This window comes from Alligator mississippiensis, chromosome 6, assembly GCF_030867095.1.
Source record: "Alligator mississippiensis isolate rAllMis1 chromosome 6, rAllMis1, whole genome shotgun sequence".
Classification (NCBI taxonomy): Eukaryota; Metazoa; Chordata; order Crocodylia; family Alligatoridae; genus Alligator; species Alligator mississippiensis.
The window spans coordinates 36,923,445-36,940,764 of NC_081829.1; positions in this window are offsets into that span (position 1 = coordinate 36,923,445).

Sequence of the window (17,320 nt, forward strand, 5' to 3'; positions counted from 1 at the left end):
TGCCCTGATGCAGATTGGGTCTGCAAAGAGCTTTGCAGTCTGCATCTGACCTGAGGGACAAGCTAAGTTTCACACCTCTGAAAGACTGGAACAAGCTACTCATGAGGAATGTCTAGACAAATGTGCACATGTGTTTCCTCAAGGACAAATAGCAGTGGCATATAGTTGTACCACTGCTACTTGTCCCCAGGGAACACTTGTACACACATGGTCAGGCATACAGCAATTTGCCCGAGTTGCAGGTCTTGCTTGTGGTTCTGGGGGTTCCCAGGGCTCCAGTGGTGGTGAGCCATTACATAGAGTCTGGCCAGCCCCTGGCATGTGGCTCTGCCTGGACAGGCCTAGTTTCAGGTGGCACATACTGCCATCACATGCACTGCCCCACTTTTTTCAGGAGTGGGTTTTTTTGTCATTGGGATCTCCCAGTGTCAGAAAACCCCACTACACTGATAATTAGCAGTGTGCTGAACATCTGCATGTGTGGTGCATGCAGTTTGTGGTACCACAGGTGGGTCTGTGGTGCTGCATACCACACATGTGCATACATCTGGATGTGGCCATGGATCCTAATAAGGTGATTTTGTGTATTTGGACTGTTTTCCAAGTGTTATCAGCTGTAATGTAGTGTGGATAACTTACTCCAAACCTATTAATCATTGAAAGGTTGGTGAAGCCCAAGACCAAAGCATGCTCCTTCAATAGATTGTATCCCTGCTATAGACAAACTTGAGTTGGCACTACTTACAGCATACTACATATAGACATTATGTTTACCAACTTGTCTGCACAGGCTTAGGGATGGTAACTGTTGATGACTATCACTTTACTCAATGGTATAGGAGTACATGGCAACTAGACAGCAGAAGTAAAAGTACTAACAGAATTCTAGAAGCAGCTATTAAGTGCAATGTGCCTGTGGGACACAAGTTATTTAGGGCATATACACTGGCATTCATGTCTCTGTAAAACAGTTTTCACATTTATGACATAAATAAATGGCAGAAATAATAAATTATAAATTTTTCTATAGTGAGGAACAGAAGTTTTAGGTATAATTGCTTCTGCCTGCTGATCTGTAGTGCATACTACCTATTTTAAATGCACTTATGTTGGCCCAGATTGTGTTACCCTTGCTATTGAAAGATATCTTACTCAGCCAGAATTAATTGATGGAATTCAACATTCCATTGATGTTTAGATGAGCATAAAGCATTCTTTTTTGTGAGTAAAAAAGTGGTAAAACCTAGCCCATGGGTACTTACATAAACCTTTTATGGTATGATTACTAGTGGAGTAGTCTTCTAGCATATTTACATATTGTAGGAGTGAGTAGGACACATTTGGATATTTTAGAAGTGAGACTGAATATTTTCTCCTCAAGAAAAGAAATCCTAATGTAAGCACATAAAATATGTGATAACTGAAATGTTTCTCATTTTATCCCTTTGTTAATAAGCTGTAGGCCAATTCATCCATTTTATTTCTGTGTTTGTACTTAATTCATTTCAATAAATATCCGTATTTGTTTCCAAACTGTAACATCACAGAGATTAGAAAAAGTAACTGAGTGGGTTTAGTGACAAAGTAGATTAATACATCTGCCTTTAATGCACCACACTCTCAGTGCTGGAAAGTGATTTTAGGCCCCGTCTCATCTGGAGTGACAGGAAATCATTCTGATTTAAAAGCTTTAAAAGATCACCTGTAGTATTAGTTCAAGCAGCCTCAGTCCAGCTCCAGAAATACATATATCAGTCACTAATCACAGCGGTACTGACTTAGATATATAGCTTTGGGACATATGGGGATTTTGCTTCTGAATTTGCTTATACTCATCCTAAATGTTCGAACCAATAAAGTATTCTTTATTCAAATAAAGCTTCAGAGTTTGCTGCTCAACCTCCTGAATACTAATATCAATTTATGATTGATCCTTCACCTAAGTCATGCATGCATTCCTGGACCATGGATGGCAATACAAGCAGTAGGCCTGTGTGAATAGGGAAGTATTCGATTTGGATTCAGATTCAGCCAGTTCGGAAGACAATGATTTGATTCAGATCACTGTCCTGAATGGAATCTTCTGAAGTTGAATCAGCCAGCCAGGGAGAGACAGGCACATCCAGGTGGCTCCTCCAGCTGTGCCTGTCTCTCTCCAGATGGGGGGAGCAATGGTGGGGGAAGAAGCGCTCACGGCTGCCCTGCCTGGCCCCATCCCTCGCCTGGCCCCAGCCTAGTCCTGGCACTTAAAAAAAAAAAAAAAAAAAAAAAAAAGCCCCACGCTCACCAGCTGCAGCAGTGGCAACCAGGGGCCTCTGGGCACTGATGGCAGAGGCCCTCCATGCAGTGCAGGGAAGCTAACTGCTGGAGCCATCCCAGCTCCCAGGCAGTGCATGGCACCCTGCCAAGCTGTGCTGCACGCGGGCCATGGGGCAGCTGCTGTGCAGGTGCCAAGTGTGGGGGTGGCAATCCCTGTTGCCCCTCACTGCCCTGCACTGTGGCGCAGAGCTCTGTCATGTGCACCCAGAGGCCCCTGATCACCGCTGCTAGAGCTGGTGAGTACAGGGCTTTTTTACTTTTTTTTTTGTAAGTGCCAGGAGGCTGGGGCCAGGCAGGGCAGCGATGGGAGCTTCTCCTGTGGATCCTCCAGCTGTGCCTGCCTCTGGCCCAGTGGTAGGGAGCCACAGGTTAATGCCCTGCTGCTGTTTGACCAGCCAGTGAGGGGGTGGGGGGTGCGCTGCAGGCATGGCTCACTCTGGGCAGCAGTAGGACATAGGCCCCACTTCTGCTGCTGCCATGTGTGCATCAGTGGTGGGAGCAGGGGCTCTTCTCTGTTGTTACTTGCCAGTTGGCATGGGAGGGCATGGGATGTGGGTGCAGCAGAGCTGGGAGCGGGGGCTATGCCCTGCTGCTGCTTGCCCCCTTCTGCCTAGAGCAAGTCATGCCCACATACCACACCCCCTGTGTCCTGTGCCCCCACACCCCTAACCCCAGTAACAAGCCCCCCTGCCCCAGCTGGGCAGCTTGTCCCAGACCCAGCCCCAATCCCTCCCTTCCCCACTCCCCCAACCCCAACAGACTTTCCAGCTGTTTGGTCTATGGCTGAATCTCTGAATTATTCAAATCTTTTCTGAAGCTTTTCCAAATAGATTCAGATGCTTAAAATCAATTCAGAGCTTTTACTTAGTCTACTGATTTAATTTGGATTCAGAGATTCATTCCCCAAATTGGGCTGAATCTTTTCTGAATCAAATCAGCTACAGAAGCTTTGTACAGCCCTAACAAGCAACCCTTTCCTTTTTTCCCCAGTATGCTTAGGAGTAACTCTCAACAGACCACTAGAAGTGCTCTGCTGATGGCAGCAGAAAGTATTTTTTCTTAGCTTAACTTAGAGCAGTCTTTTTGTGCACATATCACCTACAGACGGTTCATTACAGCTCATCTCAGTTACCTGCTGGCTAACACTCCACTTACTATTCTTTGCAAGCACTTTAGAAAAGAGAGAATAATGTATCTGTTCATTATTCCATTTGACTACCTCCCACATGACCCTGTGTTGAAGGATGCAGCAGGGCACCACCGTGCTGAAACAAGTGCTTCAGAAATGTCTCTGAAAATGTAGTACTTCCACTGTCTAGGGTTTACGCTTACTCCAGGTTCCCAAAGCTCACTAAAACAGAAGTGCTAAATATAACTCCAATGTACCTGATGATTTGCTAGGCAAGTTGGTTTAAACCAACTGCTCTGTTCCACACCACTATCTTCTGCTACCTGTCTCTCTCCAGGTTCTTGACAGCTTCTTGCTGTTGCATTGTCTCCTTCCCCATTTACTTCAGGGACTTGCTTTTTCTCTAGTCCATGACTCTTGTGCCCAAAGGAAGCCACAGGTTTGTCAGCTCATTAATCAGCAAATTGAATGCATTTACACTATCTCCTGAATAGTTTTCCTTATGCATGAAAGGAGTTAGAAAAGCCCATAAGGGAAAAACAAACAAACAAACAAATAATAACAGTTACTGCAGAGCAAACCTGGGAGTGAGAATAGAGAGAAAAAATCAATAAAAAAAAGGGCATATATCAGGTTCTATACTATACATGCATCCCAAATTCCTACTGCTTTCCATTAGACCTTTGTATATGCAAGAAGTGAGGAACTGGGACTCTAAAAAGCTCTTATATTTTATGTGATTACACTTCTGCTTCCATTTAGTGGCTGATTGCGCCCACATGGAGACACATGCACATGTGTATGCTTTTGTTAGGACAGATTGAAGCATAGTTCACCCATGTCAAAATATGATCCTGGTAATGCGATCAGTGTCAAAAAGTGATGTGAGTAAATCCTGGTTGCACAAGTTAAATCTCTCTAAGAGCATCTTAAACTGTTGTAGCTCATCCTGACAAGACCACAAAGAAAGTGTGCAGCTTATATATTTCCTCTTTTTTTTCTCTCTGTTGTTTATTTAAATCAAGTGTAGTGCTTTTAACTGCTGGATACTAAAGACATGAACAGCAACCTTTTTTCTATACAACTTTTTACCAAGTCCATTTAATTTATTAAACCAGTATTTCAAATACTCATTTAAAATTGCATGAACAGAGCAACAATATGTAGCCCTTCAGTAAGAACATGATGCAGCACCTGCTGAAATCAATAAATATAGGATCAATTGGCTTGTATGTACGACACTGAAAAAATAATATTTAGTAAAGAGATTTCAGTTTCAAATTCTCACAGATTGTTTGGTAACACATAGATATATAGAAGATATATGAAAAATGGATTTTAAGAAGCAGGCCACAGTTTAATATGGTTTAGGCATGTTATTTATCACATAAATTGGTCTATTGTAGTGTTACAGGGTTCTTTCTATGTAAATGGTATTTGCCCACTAATTCTTGTAAACTTTCTGAACTATCCACTGCTTCCTGAATCCTCTAACCATGCCATTCATCCACAATCATAAATAGTATCAGGGAATTTTTTTTATGGTTAGACTTAGTACACAGTCTACTAGCTAAAATACATGGTCTTATTTTCTTTTGGGAGTTGGTCTTTTATCTTTTGCCTACAATGGGTCATGATTGTCAGTTGGGACTACATAATTCTTTATTTTCTTTTAATATTAGCCTACCAAACTTTTTGTCTTCAGTGTGCCACAACAATTCACCAAGGAAGGTGAAAAAATCCACTGGACTTCAGCCAATTAGGCCCTTTTGAAAAATTCCTTCTGGATCCAGATGAATGGGTGATTAGCCAAACCTGTAGTATCCTGCCAAAATATCTCACGTCTGCAAATACAGAGAAGGAGGTGGCAAAGCAGAAGTCAGGAAGCTAAAACAGCACAGGGAAGTTTTTGAGTTATTGGAGGGGGGCGTGATAGTCAAATGCCACTTTTCTTTTCTGGTCATCAGTTGGGATGCACTATTCTCCTTTTTCCTGTTTCAGGAAGAGTGCACCTTGGTGTGTCTACACATGAATTTAAGTGGGCTTAAATTGAATGTGCATTAACTGTTTTTTGGCAGGTGTTTACATGTGGTGGGCCTTAAGACTAATTTTAGTCCTGGGTCAGTCTAGCCCTGCCATGTGCCCCTATGGCTACTAGAGGGAGCTCTAGCCTCTAGCCATATGGCTGCCAGTACTTGGCAGACATTTTAAAAGCACCCCATCCAAACTGTAACCTCTGGTCTGATGCTCCCTTTGTCAAAGCAGCAGCATGGCAGAGACACAGACAGCACATGCCTGCTCAGCTCCTGCTTCAGCTCTGCTTGCCCCAGTTTCTGGCCCTGGCATCCAAGGACAGATTCCTGCACTCCTCAGGGCTCCTGTAGCAGCTCGTTCACCACTGTTCCATATGCTTGGTGCTCAGCCACCTAGTACTGCCCATCTCCCTCACCCCATCAGGCTGCCTGACCAAATCCCCACAAACTGCACATCATTACTTATGACATATCACCCTTCCCTGGAACCTAAATGGAAAATCCTCAAACAATTGCAACCCATAGTAGAAGAAGATCCAATTCTTAAAAAGATCTTTCTAGAACTGCCCATCCTAGCCTTCAAACAAGTACTGAACCTCGCTAACCTCATCACCAGAAGCAAACACCATATGACCCAAACCACATCAATAAATGGATACAGACCATGCTAGGACAAGAAATGCAAAACCTGCCAACATATCTCCACCCCCTCCCCCCCCCCCCCGCCTCTAACTACACCCCACAACAGAACCGTCACCATTCCAGGATCTTACAGCTGCACCTCCAGAAATGTTATATATCTCCTCCAGTGCACCAAATGTCCTGTAGGAAAATATGTTGAAGAAACCAAACAACAACTGCGCACCAGAATGAACGCACACCAAAAATCTATCAAAGACAAGAATACCCAACTACCTGTGGGAGCCCACTTCTCACAGGACAATCACTCCCTCTCCGATCTCTTAGTTCTAATCCTCAAAGGGAACTTACAAAACACCTTCCATAGATGAGCCTACAAACTTCACTTCATAAATCTACTGGATACAAAAAATCATGGACTTAATATAGACATTGGTTTTATGAGACATTACAATGTGCCTGGCATCTGATTCACCAGGTACCTGCCTGACAGCCTCTTTTCTACCTTGTAGTCTGTCACTGGACAGTCTCCTTTCAACCTTTTTTCCCTGGTGTTTTCCCCTGTTCCCTCCCCACTCTGCTTCACCTCTCTGCCTCACCTTTTGTCCTTCTAATTCTACCTCTTTACATTTTCACTGACATCCTGCAACAGTTTAGCTTCTTTCTTTTCTTGGAGTCTCAGAACAGCAGATACTCACCATGCCTGAAAAAAGGCGACTGCACCCAAAAGTGTGCCAAGATTTTTTCCCCCAACTATTCAGTTGGTGTAATAAAAGATATCACATCTACTCAAGAAACCTTGCCTGCCCTGTCATGAAAAAGACATTTTTACAATCTATTTAGTCCATTGTAAATTAGTGAAAGGCAACAAAAACTTTAACTTTGCTATATCCAGAAAACTCCTCCATCTCAGAGCTGGTGTCTGAACATTGGGGATAATATTTTTATAATCTACAGGCCAGAACTTTGAAAATATTTTCCCACTTTAACATTCTGAATATTTCTTTGCACCAAAACTATTTTGATACAATGCCATATGTGTGGCATTATACAAATATAATATTTAAAAATGAATAAAGATAAATATTTTCTCACTCAATGCAATTAGGCTGTAGGATGCATTGCCCAAAATATAATTCAGGACAAGAACACAGAAACATTCATAAAATAATTTGACATTTATCTGTATACTAAGAATACTAATATTCATAACTGTAGTTAAAAAGACCCTCAAAATTGGTGGCATCAGCTGACTTCCAATGATCAGAGTTAAGGGGAAATTTCATCATAGGGGCCTCTTTAATTACTCTGAAATAAGCTGATAATACTGTTCAGTGTCATTGATTGAATATTGAATTAAAGCAACCACTTGAGATATGAAACCATACCAAAACTCAGAATCCATGAAGCTCCTTGAACTTATCAGGGGAGGGTTTTTTATTTTAGAGCTGAATATTTTAACTGTAGCTTGGATAGGGTCTGAATCCTGATTATGTGGCCTCAGTACTTCTTCAGGTTGCATCAGAAATGTATAGACTCCTTCACCATGCCAAGGTTTTCTACTGTGAGTGAGTTTTTCTACTATTATTCCTAAGTTACTTAGAGAGGAAAGTTTTGATTCAGAGTTTCTCCAGTGGTTTACTCATGTACCACGCCTTGATGGGAGTTAATTGAAGAAAAAATAAACACACGGGCAACTCTGATATTGTTGCTGTTGTAAAGCAATCCTTTAACTCAATTAATAACACTGTGACCTGAGGTCTGCTCACTATATAATAAAAACAATAATTCTCGGCTTTTGTGGGTGCGCCCTGCTTGTAGCATTGCAATCATAAATGATAACAAGAAAGAAAGACTTTTTGACTTTTTATAAAGGTTTATTAAAAGAAAAAGGGGGTAACAACCCAACAAAGTAATAAAACACTGCCCACGCAGGGGCCCAGGTATAACAGACAGAGCCTAGTGCTATGGCCTGGAAGCTGTGCCCTCACAGTCTAAAAAAACAAAAGCAGCAACTCCAACAACAGTCTGCTCAGACTCCTGCTGGTACGCCAGAAAGGGCAAGCAGTATTACAGCATAAGGACTAAACGAATGCCCTCAATGCTGCAGGGCAGCCCCTTAATGGCCCAGCATGCCTGGAAGGTGGGTACTGTCTGCTGGAAGACTGCATGTTAAAATTCCAGTGTCGGGCATGCCTAGACCAAGGTAATCCTCGATGGCAGCCACTGCCTCTGCTAGGAGGGTGGCCCGCACATCCCTCAAGAGATGGGTGGCACAGTGGACTGAAAGAAACAGTCTCAGTCCCAGCGAGCCAGTTCCTGCGGCTCTTGAGGATGGTCATCTTTGCCTGACCAAGGAAAAAGTTGGCCAGGCAGATGACACACCCCTCTGCCACCTGGTATGGGAGAGAAAAGAAACAGGTGGTCTCCAAGAGGTCCAAGTCTAGCACTTCAAACAAGGTACCATGGACAGCAAAGAGTGGCAGCAGCCAAGGGCACCTGAGGAAGGCATGGAATAAATCCTCTTCTATCTCCCCTTAGCAAGAAGGAGAGGCTATTGATACAGTCGAGTACATATGGTGGATGAGAGTGCCAGTGGCCAGTATCCCATGCAGCAACTGCCACTGGAGGTCACCAGTCTGTTTGTCAATGGGTAGTTTATAAAGCATGCGCCATGCAGGGTGAGCTGGTGTGAGTGCTGGTGCCACTAGGTGTCACCTCCACATTGTGTCAGGTTGAGTGGCAAGAACACAAGCATGGTGGACACAAACCACCCATGCATACAGCGCTTTCTGGGGAAGCAAATCAAAGTAAAACCCAGCATCGCTGTCAGGAGGCACGGGAAGAGTTAATAAGGTGCCAGGCCCATCTCCCAGGTCATTGTCCATGGTCAGGACAATGGGCAGTGGTGGAAAGGACTCTCTAGAGACATCTGCAGCAGGGATGTCCCGCCACGCTAGGAGGTAATCCTTGATGGCAGCCACTGCCTCCGCTAGGAGGGTGGCCCACACATCCCTCAAGAGATGGGCAGTGCAGTGCAGTGCAGTGGACTGAATGCATGCCCAACTGGGCAGCCAGAGCCTCGGTTGACAACCAGTCCAAGCGGTCCAGATTGAGAATGTGGCCTAGCCAAACTGTACATGACTGGATGAGAGAGTCAATGAGGCTATCAGATCTGAGGCTTGATAGTCTGTGCTGCAGGGCTGGGTTGTAAACAAGTGGCTCCTGCAGAAACTGGAAATTGCAGGCATCTGGCCTTGTGTTGGAGGTAGAAGGCAGTCTTCAAGGCCCGAATAAGGATGCAGTACAAGGGTGGGAGGGTGTCCCAGTCTGGGAGGGCAGGATCCAGGAGAAAGAGTTCTCAGTCAAGCCTGATGCAGAAACACACAGGCCAGCTGCTGCCAGAGATGGTGGTCTTCACAATAAAGGAGTCTCTGGAGAGCCTGCAGGCACAAAGCAGCCACTCTACTCACCTAGTCAACCAAGCCCTGGCCACCCTCCGCTGTTGGCAAATAGACAACAGCTCAGGGAAGCCAATGGTGTCCGTCCCAGAAAAAGTCCACCAGCAGTATTTGAAGCTGTTTGAGCAATTCTGGCAGGGACTCCCATACAGCACACTGGTGCCATAATGTAGTGGCTGCCAAATTGCTCACAATGAGGACCCACCCATGGTAGGAGAGGCTGGGCAAGCTCCAGCACCACCACCACAGGCATGCCTCCACCTCCTCGCTAAGGCCTTCCCAATTCTGGGGAGACTGATGGGCTGAGGAACACCCCCAGAGCTTTAAGGACCTCAAACTACCAGGTGAGACCCCTGGGCAGGTCTGCGGGGGGGTGATTGGTCCACACAACATGGAGTAGGGCATTGATTTTAGGCTAGTTAATAAGAGCTGAGGAAGTGCACTCATTAGCACACTGACAGTCCACCAGTGACTGGACATCACTCTGGGTGCTGAGGAGAATGGCCAGATCATCTGCATATGCCATCAACTTAACTGGTGGGCCAGAGGTCCCAAACCAAACCAGAGGTCAATGGAAGAATGAGGCTGGTCAGGCACCTTCACAATGTGTGAAGCAGGAGCTTGATGGCCAGAGTGTACAGCATTCCTGAGAGGGGGAAGCCCTGGTGGAAGCCTTTGTGAACCAGGAAATGGAGCACAGAGCATGCTGTTCCCTTTGAAAAGATTGGAGCCATCTAAGTACAGGACCTGGAGGTAGGAGGTGAAGACCGGTCCAAAACCAAAGGCCTCCAGGTTCTGAAAAAAGATTGTTGTGGCTGACCCTATCAAAGGGTTTCTCCTGGTCCAAGAAGATGAGCCCAACATTCATTCCAAAGAGGTCTACAGCTGTCACCAGGTCACAAAGCAGGAACAGATAATCTTGGATGATCCAACTCAGCACGCAGTAGCTTTGTTTGAGACCAATGACTGAGGCTATGACAGTACACAATCAATTGTCTAAAGTTGTTTTTAGAATCTTGTAGTTGCCACACAGAAGGGAGACTGGTTGCCAGTTCTTAGTGCAGCTGAGGTACCCTGTCCTTGGTAGCAGGGTGAGAACTGCCCGGTGACAGCTGACAGGCAGGATTTTATCAGTGAGGCTCTCATGAAACATGTGCAAGAGGCAGGGGCCAAGGAGGGGCCAGAAGGTCTAATAAAACTCAGTATGCAAGCCATTGAGCCCTGGTTCAGCTGCATAGAGGTCTTGATAGAAGGCTACAGCATGACGATGGATTTCAACAGGATCCGTGAGTTGCCAGCCATCTGGAGCCTTGAGATGGTCAAGGATTTTCTGCAGGGCTCATCACTTTTCCAAGTTGAAAAAGAACTGGGTCAGGGCATCAACCTCTGCCAGCTCTTGGCAGCATGCATGAATCCTCACACCTTATGCTGCGCCCTCCACCAGCTCCTGCAGTGCTTCTTATGAATCTTAAGGCTCTCAAGAAGTCTTGTGTCTCTGCCAGCATCACGCAGGGCTGCTTTGAGCTTTGGTACATATTCCTCCAACGCATGGAAAAAGGTGGTGGAGCTCACTCATTGCTAGCTGTGTGTATTGCTGGCAGAAAGCTCTGAACTGTGCCTTCCCCACATCCCACCATTGCTTCCGGGAGGAATAGTTGGTTCCTCCAGTTTCCCATGTCCACCAGAAATAGGAAAAGCATTCACGGAAGTGAGCATCTTGCAACAAACTGGTGTTAAACCACCAGGAGGGCATCCAGTAATGTGCTCCGCCAAGAAGACTCAGCTCGCAGCAAATAAGACTGTGATCCAAGAGTCTGGATGGAATAATGCAGCTGCCACGCAGGACCGGCAGGCAATGCCTGGTGACGTAGAAGTGGTCAAGATGTGACATGGCAATCCCACCAGCAGTTGATTTTATCCAGGTGTACTGCTTGGCATCAGTGTGGAAATGGTACCAGACATCCACAAGGTCCCCTGACTCCAAAGCTGTCCGCAGCCACCGGGCTGAGGACGGATGGGGTACTGGCCCATTCTAGTAAGGCCTTTCATCAACCATGCAATTAAGGTCCAGCCCAGGAAGAGAAGGTGTCATCATCAGCTGCTCTCCTCAAAAAGTCAGCCAGGGTCTCAAAAAATACTGTCCATTCTTGCCCAACAGTGGGCACATAGATATTAATAAGGAGGAGGCAATGTTGTGCCAATGTGATATGAACAGTTAGTAGGCAGCCAGGGATGACCTCTTGAGTCACCACCAAGTCAGGTGTCGGTTGTGCTGATAAGAGGATTGTGACTCCTTCACTGAGAGCATTGCCATGGCTCAGGAATGCATGGTCCTTCCAGGCATCATGCCAGTTGGCTTGACTAGCTGCATCAGTATGAGTTTCTTGCAAGGTGATATCCAGGTTTTTTTGACACAGGAAATCAAATGGTGCCGTCCACTTCACAGGGTGTCTGCAGCTATTGGCGTTGAGTGAATCAAAGGTTGTGGCAGCCATTCATGAAGGGTATAGTAAAGTGGGCACAGGCAAAGCCAGGATAACAGAGAGGAACAGCAGAGAGGAGCAAGCATGCAGGACAGGGAAAAAAAAACAGGCCTACAGCTTGCCAGCCAGTGCTACTCTCAAGTGTAGCAAAATTCCCAGTTTTTCTTTTTTTATTATTTAGAAATATGACATCCCTTTCCCCCCATGATTTCTGTCTTTTTCTCTCCCCTCCTCTATTCCCTATGGGTGTATATATATAAGTAGTTAGAAGTTAAGTTGAAACCCTGTTTAGTCCCCTTTTATAGTAACCATGAACTATTGTAATGTTTTTCTGTGCGTGTTGGATTACTGTAATGTATTACACCGTATGGTTATTGTGTATTAAGTGTCTCTGTGTTAACATTGTATGCTTTAGGCCTGCAATGTGGGTTGGCATGAGTGATGCCAAGTATCTGATTTTGTGTGTCAGGTTCCCATCTTGTCCTCATGCCCTGTTGTGTATGTATGGTGCCATTATGACCCACGTTTAAGTCTGTAACCTCTCGCATATAAATTGGTTTTCTTTGGTTGCCTGAAACAAGAGTGAATGGATGAGTGAAACACAATGATAGCAGGACCCCCTACTTAATCACCCCACCATCAAAACCAATACCTGGACCTATGACCCAGCCATTGGAACCACCATCAGCATTCAAGAAACAAAAGATGAGGCAACCTACCATTGTGCCAAGGCTGCACATGCTCAGTATGAACATCTGGAACTCTCTGGAACACGGCTGAACTTGCCTAGACTGATCTCCCCATAGGAAATCACAGGTAGTCTGCCTCATAAAAAGGGGTAGTGAAAACTGACTCCTGAGGATGCCATCTTCACCTGGACCAGACCTGCTCCATGTCACTCTGCCTATCAACCCAGAGGCCCTGCTGGTGACCTCTTCTGGACAACACCTGCTGGAGAAAGACCCTAACTGGCCATCAAGGACCCCCTTCCAGCCTGGATAGGTAGCTATCACCCCCACCCTCTCTTCAACCAAGGACTTGGACTCTGTTTCTCTTCCTTACCTGGACTCCAACCCTTCCACTTAGTCTCTTTCTCCTGCTACCATTGTGTGAGTCTGTGGGAGTGCTTGTGTGAGTGTGTAGGAACCAAGTTGTACAGCACAGTATTCATTTAATAAAAATATTATTTGGAAACCTGAGTTGGGTTTTGCTTTACTACAGTTTGGCCCTGCTCCAATCTCTACTCCTTGCCCCTCTAACTTCTGTCTCACTTCTCCCTCTTCTGCTTCTAGCTCACTGCTACCTCCAACACCTGTCCCATGTTGCTGTGTCTCCAGCTGTCCTGAGCTCCTCTCTGCCTGAAAACACCTGTTTCTTTGCTATTGCCTTATCCCCACTGCCTTTTCTCCTGATCTCTGCCACTGTTATTGCCCTGTCCCTACTGCCTTTTCTCCTGATCTCTGCCACTGCTAGTGCCTTTACCCCAATATCTTTTCCCCTCATCTCTGCCACTGTTATTGCTTTATCCCTACTGCCTTTTTTCCTGATCTCTGCCACTTGCTCTTTAGTTACCAAGCAACCCAAGCATAGGTGCCACAGGCACTAACACACACACACTGTCACCTGAGTCAGTGTTTAACCTCTGTGTATATGTGTATGTACATGTGTATTGTGTATGATTTCATGTCATTATCATTAAAGTGTGTATGTACTTGAATTGGTGATAGGTATCCATGTGCCTAGGCTGGTAATCTTGGATGTGTATGATTCATAGATTATAGGGTTGGAAGGGACCCAGTGGATCATGTCCAACCCCCTGCCAGAAAAGAAGACCACCACTGTGCTGAGTCAAGGCAGGATGCCTGCTCCTTGCCCTTTGACACCACCAGCTGCTCAAGGTGAAGAGGCACATCCAGTGAGCCAAGACTTTGGGCTTTGTCCATGCGAGCCAGCTCCTGATGTCCTGAGGCCCCCCTGGGCATCCCTACTGGCAGAACTGTATATATGTATATATGTAAACACTCCTTTTTGTTTTTGTGGGGTTTTTTTGTTTTTTGTCTAGAGTGTATGGTCAGGCCTTGCAGGACATGAGCCCAGGCCTTGTCCTTGAGGCCCATATCTTTGGGCCAACCTGTATGTGACTTCTACTGCCCACCATTTGTCACCCTCCCCAGAATAAACGTTTCTTAAAAGTCAAAGTCTTTCTGTCTTTCTGTCCTTTAAGATGGCTGCCAATAGGAGTGTCTGCTCAGAGCCCTGAGACCTTCTCCCTGTTTTGTGAGCCTTTCTCCTTCTCTTTTTTTGTTTTCCCTCCCCTACACAATCTGACCTCTTTCCCACTGTAGTCCCCCACTTTTCATTAATTCTCCCTGCCTTTCTTCCCCTTTTCCCAGCCCTTTCTCCTGCAGTCAGCCTCTCTAATTACTTCAGGGTGGTGGTTTGCTTTCTGTTTTTTTTACCCTCTTTCCCTTCCCTGCCACATTACTTCCCCTTCTGTCTGCCCTGGGGGTAGATTGTTTATTTGTTTCAGATTCTTTGTTCCCTGCCTTCAGAGGGCTGCCCATCTGCCACCTCTCTGGTTCCTTAAAGGGTTAACCCTTTTTTTGCTATAATGGCTGAAGGCAGCTCCCAGCATTTCACTGCTGGGGCTTTAGCCCCTCTGGACTGGAGCTTTGGTCTCTGGCTTTATGCCCCTCCCTCCATTGGAATGGAGGAGTCTGCTGCTGCTGTGGGGGCACTCAGAGGCTGCAAGCATGTCCTGTATGCTGCTTGGGTGAGTTCAATCCTCATCATGTTTCTGAGATGCCATGCTTTAGTGAATGAGGTTGTGGTAACAGGGGTGTTGGTCAGGGGTGTTTTTTGCCTCGCAGTGCCTCTAGACACACTGGCCGTTCATGTGGTAGCCTCGAATGTGCCTCCATTTCCCTCAGATAATAACCTCACTAACTGCCTGTGCCTTTATGGCATGATTATAGGGCCAGTCCATAGACTGCTGCTTGGCAGCAAGGTGCCTGAGCTCCAGCACGTCCTGTCCTTTAAAAGGCATCTGTTTATGCTATTAAACAGGGTTGGTTGTGGTTTGCTTCAGTTCATGTTCTTCATGATTGATGGGCAGTGGTATGAGGTCTACTTCACCACTGGGGACACCTCATGTCTTCGCTGTGGTAGCAGAAGAAGCCAGCTACAGCAGAGCCTCCTGTGGCTGTGTCCTATGGTGGCTTGTCCACCTCTGGTTCAGCAGGTCTGTCAGATGGCGAGAAAGGGCTTTCCTCCCAGTCACCCCCTCGCCCCCCCCCCCCCCCCATTTCATTGGACTCAGCTGGCTCTGTGCTGGTGGACCTGGCCCCTGTTTTCCCTCTCCTCTCAGGGGAGAATTTGGCCCTTCCTGTTGGGAGGGGCAAATCCCAGAAAAAGGGGTCTTCTAAAAAAGCCTCCTTATCCCCTCAAGACCTCCCCACCACTTCAAGGAGAGATGAGGTTATTCAGCAGGGGGTACCCTCTCTGTCTGCCTCCTTGGCATCCCCCTCAGACACTGTAGTGGCTGGGGTGAGCTGGGGGTAGGGGAGGTGGTGGGGGAGTCCAATGGCTCTCCCCCTGTCTCTCAGATCCTTGAGTCTGACAAGACTGATATGGAGTGTGGACAAGAGGCTCTGGGAGCAAGAGTCCCTGACCCATGAGAATGCTCCACCTAAGAGATCAGGAAATGATGTCCCCCCTAGGCCTCCTTGGAGGGTGCTGCTCCCACAGGGCCTGATGCTGAGGATCCTAGTGAGTGGACAAGTGCTTCTCCCAGGTTTCATTGGCTCTCAGTGCTTTATCTGTACAGCTCCTATTCCTAAGGATCAGATTTTGACTCTGCATCTGAGGATGAGTTAACAGAAGTCCTGCCTCAAGGCTTCTGTGGCATCCTCTTATTTAGCTAAGGTGACCCCCTCAATAGGGAGCATCCCCACCCCAGACGCAGAGCCTGTTCCTGCTTCTGAGGAACTTCCCTGTGTTGGTTACTCATTTGAAAGCCTTATTAAGTTTCTTGACAAGACAAAGCACCACTGGAGGATTGCACAACATATACAGATGTGGTTTCCAGAACTGGAGACATTTGTGGTGTCTGCAAAGGTAGCAGCAGCAGTGCTGTACTCCACTCCTGGGACGCAGCAATATATTTTTTGCTTAAGCAAGCTTGCAGGTGATGTTGGATGCTCATTGTGTTGCCCTGAGGTGTCAGGCCAACTCTCAGGAACTCAACATTGTTAGATGGGAGGGTGAGACATAATTCCATGTATACAAACACACAAATCAATTAGGTGCATACACACATACACAATACCAACTCAGGCACATATTGGGGGCAAAGAAAGAGATGTATAGGCAGTGGAAGCAGGGGGCAGCCACCAAGGAGGCATACACCACCCTGTTGCACTACTGCAGGGAGTCAGGCAGGCCAAGGCAGGACTGGAGCTTAGGCTGGTTTCAGCAATTAAGGATAATAAAAGGTCCTTCTTCAGATACATAGTGAGCAAAAGGAAAGCACAGAGTAACATAGGGCTCCTGCAGGACAAATCAGGTCAGTTGGTGCTTGATGCAGAAAAAAAGGCAGAGCTCTTCAATACTTTCTTTGTTTCAGTATTCCTAAATACAGACCAAGACAATTCCCCCATCGTGAGCATAGACAGATATCCAAAAGGCACCAGACTGCCAGGGGTTAGTGCAGACTTAGTTAAGGAGCACTTGGAAGTGCTGGATGGGTACAAGTCAGCTGGGCCGGATGACCTCCATCCACAGGTGCTGAAGGAATTGGCCAGTGTCATAGCTGAGCTGCTGGCATGGCTGTTTGAGCACTCATGGTGTTCCAGCCACATCTCTGAGGACCGGAAAAGGGACAATGTGGTACCCATTTTTAAGAAGGGGAGAAGGAATGAGCCAGGTAACTTTAGGCCTCTATCCCTGGGAAAATACTGGGAAAAATCATCAAAGAGCGTGTTTGTGAAGGCCCAGCAGGGGAAATGATGCTGAAAGGAAACCAGAACAGGTTCATCACAGGTAGATCCTGCCTGACAAGCCCTATAGCCTTTTATAACCAGGTCACACACTGCCTTGACACAGGAGCTGAGACTTATGTCATCTACTTGGATTTTAGGAAGGTCTTTGACACAGTTTCACATCCTATTCTCATAGGGAAGCTAATGGGCTGTGGAGTGGACACCTGTACAATCAGATCAGTGGCTAACTGACTTAGGGACTGCACCCAGAGAATGG